This window comes from Pipistrellus kuhlii, unplaced genomic scaffold (assembly GCF_014108245.1).
Source record: "Pipistrellus kuhlii isolate mPipKuh1 unplaced genomic scaffold, mPipKuh1.p scaffold_m20_p_1, whole genome shotgun sequence".
In the NCBI taxonomy this organism is placed as follows: domain Eukaryota; kingdom Metazoa; phylum Chordata; class Mammalia; order Chiroptera; family Vespertilionidae; genus Pipistrellus; species Pipistrellus kuhlii.
The window spans coordinates 189746422-189760419 of NW_023425404.1; the positions used below are offsets into that span (position 1 = coordinate 189746422).

General features: G+C 39.1%; 1 protein-coding gene across 4 annotated transcripts in view; it reads right to left on the reverse strand.

Annotated features, from left to right (window-relative positions):
* SLIT2 (slit guidance ligand 2) overlaps positions 1 to 13998 on the reverse strand; it is a 328161-nt gene that overhangs the window by 241180 nt on the left and 72983 nt on the right. The window lies entirely within an intron of this gene.

Below are 13998 nucleotides of genomic sequence, written 5' to 3' on the forward strand. Positions count from 1 at the left end.
ACTTTTGCCAAAAATGCAGAACCAATTTACAACATAATGGTGTATGTCCATGCCCCAAAAAGCTGGGTTTTCTTACAAAATAGATTAATTGTCTACAGCAAATTTTGTTTGTTTACTTGTTTTTGTTGGCTTTCTTACTGGCTTACTCTAAAGACTGTTGCAATTGGAAACCAAATTTTAATATACTCATGGTGACTGAGAGTTTATAAATTTCCCTATACTTTATGACTCCTGTTTCCTTGTCAAAACTTGGACTATATGATCTGCAAAAGTATTTTAATCCCATGGGCCATGATTTTATATCTTAACTCCTGAACTTTGGCACAAATTAAGCCTCACTATTATATAAGTTTCTCCCCAATTGTCCTTTTTCTAGAAAAAGAAAGAAAATATCCTTCCCAAACAGAAGTCCCCAACCCGAGTGTGAGAAATGACGGTTAGTGAGTACATGCTAGCAAATATTAATAACTATGTTGGGGGATTAGATAATTATTATGTATACAACACTTCATGCTTCGCAAGTGCTTTAAAGCTAATCATTAGTTTTTCCTTTCAAACATACCATGAATCAACAAGTTATCACTATCTCCACCTTCCACAACAGGACCCAATTGAAAAAGAATAACTGGTTTCTCAATACCCCAAACTGCTGCTGTGTTTTACTATTAATACCTTGTTTCCCCGAAAAAAAGACATCCTCTGAAAATAAGGCCTAGCGTATGGAAAGATAAGACATCTCCTGAAAATAAGACCTAGAGCAACTTTGGGAGAAAAAATTAATATAAGACACTGTCTTATTTTCGGGGAAACAGGGTAGTAAATGAGGAAGAATTCACAATAGTGCTAATCTAACATTAGCCATGTCATTATCACCACATACATTATTTTCTCTCATACTTTGCACAATTACATTTAAGATTTCAGTGGTATTTGGAGACCTCAAAACAACATCAGGGTCTATAAGGAGAGAAGTTTGGTAAACACATCTGATTTAGCTCTGCTGTCTCCTGGAATATTGATTTATTCTAAACCAGCTGAAAATAAAAATCTATACACTAGCTGATGAAGAAGAAGAAGAAAAAATAGATTCCTCAGCTAGAATTTCAGAGCCAATATTGCCAAAGTTGTGGTCATGGAGGTGTGAAGTCAGAAAGTTTATAGAGCACTTATAATGGTTTAAATGGGAAAACAAAACAAAACTTAAGTGGTAACAGGAAAAGGAAGATGCAAGAAAGAGCCCTAGCTGGTTTGGCTCAGTGGATAGAGCATTGGTCTGTGGACTGAGGGGTGGCTGGTTTGATTCTCTCTTGTCAGGCTTGTGGGCTTGATCCCCAATAAAAGGCATGGAGGAGACAGCCTATCAGTGATTCTTTCATCACTGATGTTTCGATCCCTCTCTCCCTTCTTCTCTAAAATAATTAAAAAATAAAAAAAAAATATTTTAAATCCACATCTAGTCTAATGTTAGCATCTAATAAAGATAGAATATGCAAATTGGCTGTAACTCTGTGACAAAGCTGGCAGCACCCACAGTCAATAAGGAGGAAATATGCAAATTGTTGCAACAGGCAAGAGGTGAAAGGCGGATCTGGCCCGAGTGAAGGTAGAAAGGCGGCTCCAGCCAGAGTGAAGGCTGTGCCAGCAGCCAGGGGAAGGAAGGCCTATTCTTGCATGAACCTTCATGCATCAGGCCTCATATATATATGTCTTGCCCAGTCCCCATCTTGCCTAGTCCTCATTGATTGATTTCAGAAAGGAAGGAGAGAGAGATAGAAACATCAATGATGAGAGAAAATCATTGATCCACTTGCTCCTGCATGACCCACACTGGGAATTGGGCCCACAACCCACACCAGTGCCCTGGCCAGGAATCAAACCATGACTTCCTGATTAATAGGTCAACACTCCACCATTGAGCCACACAGGCTGAGCAGTAACTATGGAACTTGACAAAACCCTAAAAAATATGTATAAGCAGACTCATCCCTCTAGAAGGCACCCCTGCATTTCTCAGGATGGTTGGGGTACAGCTAAAACCTGGCATTTCTGCTATGGAATTATTCATGACCCTAAGCACATTATTCACAGGCAAATAATTAGTACCTCTCTGATCATCTTCATTGTCCATGATAATCGCAAACATCATTATGTCCAAGAATTATCAACACAGCTCAGACTGTTATAAGAATTATGGAGGCCTTTTTTATGAAGAATTCAAAGACTGACTTTGAGGCCTATGAGCAAAATTCATTTCTCAGTCCAAATGTGTACTTGACTGGCCTATTTAGATCAAATGTACTCTCATGGTTTTACCAGATGTGAATTCTGGTACCATCTATCCATCCTCAGCATAAATGCTACCTCCATTGTGAAACCTTCTAGACAGTATATGCTGCTCTTTATTCTACGCAATAAACACAGTTAGAAAATACCCCCATGAAAGCAATTATCTTTATTGAATTACTAGAGGCCCAGTGATGGGTGGGGTCCCTAGGCCTAGCCTGTAAACATCCCCCGAGTAGTCTCAGATTGTGAGAGCACAGGCCAGGTTGAGGGACTCCACTGGTGCATGATCAGGGCTGGGGAGGGACCACGGGAAGGTTTCAGGGCCTGAATGGCCCATCTTGCCCAGTCCCTATCAGCCAGACTCCAGCAGCAAGTTAGCCTACCAGTCGGAGCATCTTCCCCCTGGTGGTCAGTGTGCGCTATAGCAACTAGTAGAAGGATCAAACAAACAGATGGACACTTAGCATATTAGGCTTTTATTATCTATCTATCTATCTATCTATCTATCTATCTATCTAAGCCTAATTTACCAAATGACCTGTTGACTGATCACTATGATGCACACTCATCACCAGGGGCAGGTGCTCAGTAGCTGCTTCCTGATTGTCAGTATGCTCCCACAGCCAACCTCCTCTCCCCAGCCAGCCAGCCCCAATCTGGCCCAATCAACCCCAATCTGGATTGGGTGAGATTGCCCCAATTGGCCTGATCACCAGCCATAATGAAGGACCCTACATGTGCATGAATTGTGAGCTGAGCCTCTAGTAAAAGATAATGTAATATAATTATGTAACATACAATTATAAAGCATTGTGATTATTTTACCATGATTACACAAAAATTGTAATTATATCTCTTATTTCATATTACTTTAATTCTCTTAATAACTGAGTAAGTTTGTTTACATATCAATTTCTGTAATGGACTATACGTTTCTTGAATAAATCGTCCATGTGTCTCATCCTTATATTACCTTTCCTAACATCATGACTATTTTATTGCCTGAGTCTCAATTAACAAGAATATTGAATTAATGACTGAGCAAATGAATGAAATAGCAAATGAGTGAGTGAATGGATACCTCCAGCTTTAATCTCTTATCTGAATGCTAAGCTATTTTTTGTTTACTGGATATGTTGAGGTAATGTCTGGGACTGGCCATGTCCTATTCTTCAAATTCTGGCCTATTCTCCAGCTCTCATTACTGGCGTTAGCAGCAGCAACATGAATCAGTATCTGTCTGTGTCTCCATCTTCCTATACCTATCTTTCTCTGCTTCCCTTCCCCAAATGCTCTTATTTCTGGAATACCATTCTCATTATAAGGCCCAGCCCAGATCCATTTATCCATTAAAGCCTCATTACTACTCTACCACAGTCCATTTTCAGGTTGTCTTTCCTGTTGGACATTGAATTCCTTTATCCTAAAGCCCTTATTTTGCTCTTAGTTTTGAAATACCGTGTCTAGTGAAATGCCTAGTATATGACTGAAATCTAATAGCCATTGTTTTTTGTTTTTCCTAAAAATTCTACATATCCAAATTCAGTTTTTCAAATGACTTGTGTACCTCTTATTCTATCCTATTTATTGTGGCAAAAGCTGTCAATTAGAAATAAAGATTAAAAAAAAGATAAGCTGTAAACAGAAAATGCAGTTTATTAACTAATTTATTTAACCTTATTGTAGAGTTTAGAAATTTGTTATTTTTCCACTTGTTAAGTTCAAAAACTAATTATTTAATAATAAAAATATAAATATTGTAAAATATAGTTCTCTTCACCTAAAGGGTTTTATCCACCTAAAAGCGCATAGTCATGGGTTCAAATTAAAGTGTTTGCAAAATATTTTGTATGTACTACTCATCAAATTACTTCATTTGTCTGGATAGTTTTTCATCTACAAAAGAAGTTTTAGGACCCTCAGTGGTGATCAAAATGTATCAGTTGAATCCTGTATTTCCATTTAAACCGTTCAAATAACTGAAATCCCTGGGACAGTAACCAGGAACCCTTAGGTTCCCTGGAACACACTTTGATGACCACCTCACTCTATAAAATCCTGGTGTCTCTGATTTTTCACAACTTTTTAATGTAGAGCATGCCCCAAAAGCCAAATGCATCATGTCCCATGCAGTCATTGAGATTGTTTGCAAAATTAATACATGACCATAAACCTCAGATTGAAAAGTCCATATTCATACACATATGAATATGTATATGAAACAGTCAATGTGGGTATGGTTTTGACTGAAATCAGAGTGTCCAGTTCAAATAAGATAGTTATTCAAATAAGGGCAGAGATTAGAGTGCTCTATGGTTGTATATCATTTTAAGTTTTGATACATAAGCATAAATTATACTTGGAACACTTATTGCTTAAATTTGAATTATACTAAGTTTTTAAAATGTTAATCACTTAGCAGAATAAGAGTGAGTTTTGCCAATTTCCCAGTGAAATAAAATAAACTACTTTTAATTTGAAAACACTTTAGCCTACTAATTATGAAGAATGCTTACCAATTAATTAAAAGAAGGAAGGAAAACAATTATGCAATGTTATTTCCAGTCTTCAAGGTATGCAATAAAAGCAATACAGCTTCATGTATTCATTTTTCAAATAATTCTCTTTTTCAGAACTATTATTTATTTATTTCTAGGATCTCTCTCAGCCTAGCTATCGATACTATATAACCTAACTCATTTATACGGAATTCTGAGGTTTCATTTTATAACCAAACTAAATTAGTTTTCTGGAAAATAAATAAGCAGTGAGAGGGGGAAAGGTATCACTCTCAACTAGCCAGACCTGTCTGCTGGTCCATGTTTAATGTCATAATATAGTAAAATAATCTGGCAAATGTTGCTGTTAGAAGCTAGCTTCATTAGAAAAGCCAGGGAAAAGCCTCAGCATATACTTGCTAATTAAAGCCATATGCATCCATCAATCTGGAAAGTATAGGAATAATAGGAGAACAAAGAAACTAGCTTAGAGCCCTGTTGTTTCATGGGGCTGTATGTATTGACAGAATCAAAAAGTATGCTGCAGCTCTGGAGGTTTAAATGTAAACGCTCAGGAAGCAATTCCTGTGCTAATTCCTAATCAAATGTTTGTGAAAACAAACATCATCCATATTCTATGATTTAATCTGAAAGTGGAGGAGACAACATCATTGAATGAGCATTCCTCAATCTCACAGAACACTGGATTGTGTGGTTAGGGGACAATCTAAAAAGGAAAAGAAGGCACAGTTTAAGAAACACATAGCAAAGTTTCTAACTGGAGAGTCTGAACTCATTCTCATGCTTTAAAATAAAGGGGGGATGTGTTCAAATGCTTCCAACATGTCCTACAAATAAGGGCAAATTAATAGAGTAAACACTGAGTAGTAATTCCAAGGAGACCTGGAATAAGAGTCACTTAGAGTTCATTAAATCTTACCAACAGAGGTTAAACCTAAGCCAGCTTTTGAAAATCAAGACAGAATTAAAATGGTTGAAAAGGAAAAAAAAAAAAAAAAAAAAAGCATGCACATGCAAAGAGATCCAGAAAGCATAATAGCTCAAATGTGAAAATGAGCAAGATGGGTAGCTGTGCTCTCTGAGGTTCAGAAATCCAAATTGAGTTCATACAATGAAAAAATGTAGGGCTTCTGACAGGATTCAAGGGAGTTAAGTGCCCTTCAAAACATTCATTTGACAAAATTAGCCAAACTGAGTCATAATGGATTTCTTTTTGCAGAGAGTGGGAACCGTTTTGATGGGAAGAAAAACAGCAACAAAACAAGAAACACTAGAGTCTCAGAAGAGCTGTTCTACAATCAAAATTATTCTAAAATATATTTAGATAGCCCTCCATTAACTTGACTTGCAGGCTGAATCATCCTTAGCAGCAGAACTATCCTCACTACTGTAAATGTCAGGATACGCAGTTTACTTTTCACGCTATTTATACTCCAACTACTTCCAAAACAGATTTTTGAAGGGCACAGATAGAGTGCAGTCCTAAAAGAACATTAACATAGTAAATGAGGATGAGCAAGAACATAGCAGGAACACTTATCTAAGAAAAGGCACCACCATTTAAGCAAAACCGAGGACTGAATTTCTGGTAGTCAAAGCAAAAGCTAAGTAAGATGAATTCCTTCAGTCGTTTATTTATTCCTTTATCATGAAGCAAATATATAATGATTACACAGCATATATAAAATTATGGTCAGTCGAAACAAGTTTGGCTCAGTGGATAGAGTGTTGGCCTGCGGACTGAAAGGTCCCAGGTTCTATTCTAGTCAAGGGCATGTACATTGGTTGTGGGCACATCCCCTGTAGGGGGTGTGCAGGTGGCAGCTGATCCATGTTTCTCTCTCATCGATGTTTCTAGTTCTCTATCCCTCTCCCTTCCTCTCTCTAAAAAGAAAAAATCAATAAAATATATTAAAAAGAAATAATTATAATTCAGAAAAATAAGTGATTGTGCTCTTTATAGCAACATTACAAAACCTGTAACCTACTTATTAGAGTTTATAACAAACTTTGATCAAGCTATGGACAAAATACCTGGTTATCCTATATAATAAGAGCTTAATACTAGTATGCTAAGTGTCTGGTCATCCATTCAACCAATCAGAGAATAATAAGCTAATAATATGCTAAGTCTGCTCAACCGCTTGCTATGACGTGCACTGACCACCAGAGGACAGTCAATCTGTTGACCAGTCTCTATGATGTGCACTGACCACCAGGGGGCAGATGCTCCAACTGGTAGGTTAGCTTGCTGCTGGGGTCTGGCCAATTGGGACTCAGTGAGACGGGTCAGACACTCCCAGGAGCCTTCCCACAGTCCCTCCTTTCCTGGCAGGCCAACTTCCCTTGTCCTCCCTGGCCCAAATCATGCAATGGTAGGGTCCCTTGGATTGGCCTGCACCTCTCACAATCTGTGGTCCCTCAGGAGATGTCAGAGAGCCAGTTTGGGCCCAATCCCACAGGCAAGGCCAAGGACCCCACTGGTGCACGAATTAGTACATCAGGCCTCTAGTACTTATTTAAAAGCAAGTTACATTTTAGTAATCTGAGGTAATGATTTGGAAGACTAGATTTGGAAAACTAGCAGGTACTTTTCAGGACATTTACTTTGCTAAATTAATATTTTATTTTTCTTCTGTTTTCTTGTTAATCTGCCCCACCTTATCCCTACATTCTCCAGTATACAGGGGTGGGATTGGATTTCCTGACCTGTGCCATTGGCCATAGTTAATTATATCACAATTTACTGGGCATCAGGCTAAAGCTGTCCTCTAAGACATTGTTGTCTTTTCCTAGCGCATTATTCTGAAAGACTCTCATTTAGTTTAGGTTGTTGCTTTAAGGAGAAGGGAGATAAACTTGAGAGCAGTTAGAAAGCCAACTTCTATAACAGCTTCTCTTTGCACTTGGTGAAAGATAAGGAGGAAGAAGGGAAGAAAGAGGACAAAGGAGCAGAGGAGGGAAGGAAGTAGAAGGAAGAGCTTAGGAAAGGGAGGAAGAGAGAAAAGAAAAAAAAAGTGGGGTTGAGGGAGAGAGAGGAGGGGAGGAGAAGGGAGGAGGGGGAAGGGAGAAGGGGAAAAGGAGGAGGGATGCTGCCTGGCTTCCAATGGCTTTTCCTTTTTCCTAATTCTATTTACAGGATTTATTGAGAACTTGTACTTTTCCCCTCTTTAGTTACATCATTACATCATCCTCCTGTTTTAAAAGAGTTTCTAAAAAGAATATCCCCATAATGACCATCTCTGCTTTAATACCAATAGACGAGAGCAGGGGACTACCTAGTCCAGTGGGGGTGAGCAGTGCCTCACCAATACAACATTCTACATTATCTCAACTGCCCCAAAGCACTGGGAATATCGAAATAGCAAAAGTAGTACTGTCATACCTAGATCCTGAGTCCAAGATTTCTACTCCAGGGGTCACAAATGCCACATGATTTGGTCCTCAGACTGGTTAGGACTTGCCATAATGCATGGCCAATCTCAGATACTTTATGGCAAGCTCCATTTCACCACTCTATGGTCTTGACTTGCTTTTCTTTCTCCCCCCTTCCCTGCCTACCCACACACAACTGCTTATCATCTTATTACATCTTCCCCTCCTTAAGTGTTTAAATACTTCCGCCTTGCAAGTTTTCAGTTGTCATTGATCAAATGTTCTTCCAAGTACCTTAAGTATCATGTTATCAACTTACAAATTGTAAGTATTATTTTAGACATAAAGTAAATAATTTCATGAATATAAATTGAACAGGTTATATGCAATACACTGTGCAAGACACATGGGAAGAATTAAAGAGGAAAAATCAACAACACTCTACCTTATGGGAATTCTTCAAGTGACAGAGTAACTTAATTGAGCCTATGAAAGTTTCTGCTTAGCTGTTTCTCCTCCATAATCTTGATGCTGCCCAACCAGGAATTTTTCTATACCTCATAAAGTCTACAGCTGAATGAATTGAAATGGGATATTCCTTTTTCAATAGGATGTTAAGGACATTTTCCATTTTGGCTGAGTTCTTATATCTGCATAGATAATGGATTTGTTCCCTCATCTTCTTTTTTTGCAGGAAAATAAACAGAAAAAAAGACTAAACTTTAGACTGAAACTTAGGTGCATTTGCCATAAATTTTAAAGAAGTCTTTGAATCTGGTTTATTCATTTTATCGAAATACAGCTCTCACTTTCCATTAATTTTAAGTATAAATGTGTGTACCTATAAGCATTTTTTTCTGATAATTCCTTCCAACCCTTTCAGTGTTAAAGGACAGCATCCATTCTCTTTTCCAAGTGCCTTACTTTCTTCAGTGACATTTGACTGAAAGGCTGGCTTACCCTTCCTGGAAAACAAAATATCAGAATCTTGATATGGATAAATTCTCTGGAAATTCAAGGTCAAAATACATTTTTAGTTGACATGTTCTCCCTAGAATTTAAGGAGAACGTTAAATGTGTTAATATGTTTGCCCATGTGTGAGATCCCTGCTCTAATCTCCATAGTCTTTCCACTCTCACAAAGAGAACAGCTCTTTTAAACACAAATATACTTAGTCTTTTTATCTGCAAAATGGGGATAATAAAAGTACTTACATCATGAGATTTTTATGAGGGCCTACTGTCATATTTCTATGAAAGTACTCGTGAGTTCTAAAGCATCTTTAAAACAGTACCTATCTACCTAACCCAGTGGAATAGTGTCCCTGAGAGTTGGTGGTTAGAGTCTGATGCTATATTGACGAGGAGTAATAAAGAGTCCAGAATGTTCAATACCATTAGTCTGTGACATCCTGAAAATTCATCATCAAAGACTATGAAAAAGCAGTGTGATAGACACTAAAGGAATGGAAATGGGGCTTCGGCATCGACTTTCTTTTTTGGGCATAAGACATAGAATATAATGATTAAGGAGAATAATGCATGATTGCTCTTAAAGAGATAGTCTCACTATTGAAAAAAATAGGATTGCATTTTATTTCAGAAGTTTCATGGAGGTGAGACATAAGCGTGGATGAGGAAGAAATGGTTGGACTAAACAAACAGAAAGAAAGATGGGCAGCATGGCAGGCACAGAGGGCCTTGTATTCACAAAGGCCTCAGTTGTGAAGGGGGATTCTGGGGAGTGAGGCAGGCAGGAGCCAAAAGCCTGGAGTCTGGCTGGCCTGTCCTGAGGCAGGCACTGCTCTCTGTTCTTCACACTCTGGGCTCTCCTTGTCCTGATTCCACTCCAGTGAATAGGCAGCAGAATGTGGAACAGTATTTCTTGTTCCTTTTCACAGTGAGATCTCCTCTGTCCCGCTTCCTTGGGCCTGAGCATCCAGGAAATATCTATATGTGTTTAGATCTGTTGGTCCAGGTCGAGAAACCAGTCATTGTGAGCCAGTGCCGGGAATGGCTGGTCAAGCCATTTGGATTTCATGTGTCTCACATTCAAGAGAGACCAGAAATGGTGTGGTCAGGAAGGAATTTCTGGTTATTAGCAGAGTAATAAGCAGTATGGGCCAGGCCCAGAGAAAGCAAGGAAGTGGCAGATCCATAGGACCATATGCAGGAAAAATCAGCAGAATTTTGACAATGAAGTGACTATCAAACAACTCAGTGGCTTGCAACCTGGGATTCTGAGTAGAATGTGGGATTGTGAACAGAAATGAGAAAACCACAAGGAGACCCTAATTTTGAGGAAAGGTGATAAGTTCAGCTTTTAGATGCCTGAGTGAGGTTGTTTCAAAATCAGACAGATTAAGGTATCTAGCACAAGATCATAAATTGAAGACCTGGAGCTTGAGAATGGGCTGGAGATGGATATACAGATCTGTACTTAGACTACATACACATGATATTGGACAGGTAAGAGCTACATAGTAATGAAAGAAGAGCAAAGAGGGAAAGAGAACTCTCCACAAGAGGAGAATCCCTACACAGGTAGGGATGAGGAAAGGGAGCGGGGTGGGGGGGGGGGGGGGAGCTAAGTTATTACAGACACCAGAAGATTTGGTGATAACATAAGTGAACTCTGGGATCAGATCCCAACTCAGCCAAGAGTCAGAGAGAAGAGTGTGTGGCGAGTGAATAGAAGACAAACAGATCAAGGGAAACTTGAGGGCATAAAGGACAAAATATGAGAAAAAGGGAAAATCACTGAGGGTTGGAGGAGCAACTGACAGAAGACTTACATGGAGGGTAAGACATAATTACTGACTGAATATCATAGAAATTTTTTGTGTTCTGAAACTGGAGGGGAGAAAAAAAGTCCTAGGGGTGAAGAGAAGATTTGTTGAGAAAATTAGGAGAAATATTTTAAGAAATTAGGTCAGTGGCTCACCAAAGTAGAAAGTGAGACCATTGCTTAGAATAAGAAGTCAAGGTTTAAGTGAAAAGTATTCAAGTTCAACTGTGTCATAAGGCAGCCTAGGGCAAGAGGGACCTAGCATAGGAAGGAATACATAAGGAGCTTACTAGTAAAGAATGGATGTGTAGACATGAGGAAGTGGGCAGAGTGGCTGTAATTGTTAAAAAAGGGGACCATCTCCCTGTTTCCTAAGTTTTACCTTTACTAGTATAGTGTAGGCAGGTTAGAATGGTAATCCGAATATATAAAAACCCTGGGTCCATCATATCCACAATGACCAGGAGGTTCAACCAACTAGAAGTCAGTCCTGCAGTCAGCCAATTTGGTTCAGCTGCAGGCACAGTGACCCAGCACTGACTACTGCGGGGGTTGCAAACCAGCAGAGTCTGATCCATAGCCTCTGTGGCAGCTGTTGATCATCACTTTCCTCTCTCTTTCTTTCTGGGCCTGGTTAGCAGCTGCACCTCCATTTCTCTTCCACCATGGCTGTTGATCAGCCCTGCCTTTCTGATCAGGCCCTGTTGATAGGCCCAGAGACATTGATTGGCATAGAAATGGACCAATCAGAACCAAATCTGGGTCAGCTGTGAGGAGCCAATGGCTGCCTAGGAGGCAGGGTTTTTGATGCTGACTGGCATAGAAACTGACCAACCAGGACCAAATCTGGGTCAACTGTGAAAAGTCAATGGCTGCCTAGGAGGTGGAGCTTTTGATACTGACTGGCATAGAAACCAACCAGAACCAAATTGGCTGACAGAAGAGGGCATTTGGGGGTGAGAACAGGCCTTCAGGGGAGGGAAGTTAGGGGTGATCAGACAGGCAGGAAAGGGCAGTTGGGGGCAAGATCAGGCTAGCAGAGGAGGGCAGTTGAGGGCAATTGGGCCAGCAGGGGAGCAGTTAGGTGTTAATCAGGCCACAAGGAAAGCATTTAGGGGGTGATCAGGCTGGCAGGCAGAAGTGGTTAGGGGCAAAAAGGCAGGCTGGCAGGCGAGCAGTTAGGAGCCAGTAGACCTGGATTGTGAGAGGGATGTCCGACTGCCTCTGGTTTCTTATAAAATTATTTTACTATATCAACATTTTGTATTTTAAATCAAGAGACTAGACACACAGGTACACACACACTACACATATATATGCATCAGACTTTTTGATATTTGTACTTGATCATGACACTCTGAGATACATAGTAATTTACAATAATAAGAATAATATTAATATAATAACAGAGCAGTTATGTTCAAAATACTTTACATAACTTGGATCACATGAAATCTAAGAGCTCTGTCCTGTTATTATCCTCATTTTACAGTTAAAGAAGTGAGGACTTAGAAAAGCTAAGTAACTTGACATAGATAATATAGATAGTACAAGTAGACCAAAAATGCAAACTGAAGGCTGAATAACTGCATGGTGATGTCAAGGATCCAAATCCTACCTACTGAAAGGAAAGCCAAAGTCTTACAACTGATAATGGAAGTGCACTGAGATCAAGAAGGAACTGAATGAACAGGCTGGAGTTGGATACAATAATACAGGACCCGCACCAACAAGGAGACATATATTCTTCTCCATGTTACCTGCACATTTTCCCTAATACTGTATGACCTATAACAGGGTTGATAGAAATCGTGTGTCCACCCAGCAGGTCAATAAGCTGATTGGTATATATGGTGACTACCTTCCTGGACACCAGCAGCCCGTGTGGAGGAGCCCTTTGGTCACTGGTGGGGCTTGCAGCAGCCTGAGCACTCGCACGGCGCTCACCACCAATCCTCACACCCAGGCCTTGCCGAGAGGCCAGAAACAGCTTTATTAGAAAGAACGCATTCCAAACAAAGATTCCTTGACAGAATTCACAGGAAGGTTTTCAGTTTGTTTGCTTGTTGTTGTTGTTTTTGTTTGTTTGTTTTGTAGTGCTCGCCCAAAGCCAGTGTAGCAGTATCCTCTCAGGCTCTAAAATCTATTAATGAAAAAATTGGTCCTGAGAAAATGATTGACAGGGAAATCCATTTGCAAACCTTTTGCATTCATTCCTTCAGCAATTTTTAGTGAGTGCCTAATATGTGCACTTTGATCCTGGCCCTTATGGAATTTCAGACGGATAGAAATTAACACACACACTCATAAAAATAATATTTAAAAAATATTAATATAATTCCAAACCCAGTTAAGTGAATATGTGCCATTATTATGGTTAAGCTAGAATTTTTTCCCAATGTAAAAATCAAAAGGGTACATCAATAATTTTCTAAATGTAATATTCCTCTTGTTTCCCATTCCAAGTTAGATCTGTAATAATAGTTGAAGGGGAAAAAAAAAACTGAAAAGTAGGAGAAATTTATAGTGCAATAATTATATCTCATTTTATCTTCTGACTTTGCAAGCCTTCATAATTTTAAATAATGTTTGCAAGTGCAATAATGTATGTACTTGTACAATGCACTGTGTAACAAACTGGAAAACACAGGAACTATTTAAGAGAAATATTTAGATTGTGTGCAATTTAAATAGATAATCCATTGGGCAAGGACTGTGTAATTCTATGTCAGGTACAACGGCATTGCAAAATGTTGGCACTCAATAAATGTGAAATAATAAAGACTGTCTTTCCCCTTTAAAGTACATAATTATGCCTGCCCCCTACTGTGTACCAAGCTAGGAGACAGATCTTTTGTTTATTAAATCCATAGCCCTGAAGGCATACAGTATACCATAGCTTCACTAGGAATCACTGTAAAGTCCTCTGTACGTTAGGCAGAACTTTAAATATCTACAAATCCCCAACGAACATCTTAATTTAGCCCTCCACCATCTCTATTACTTAACCAAATGCAGGAAACCTCTCTC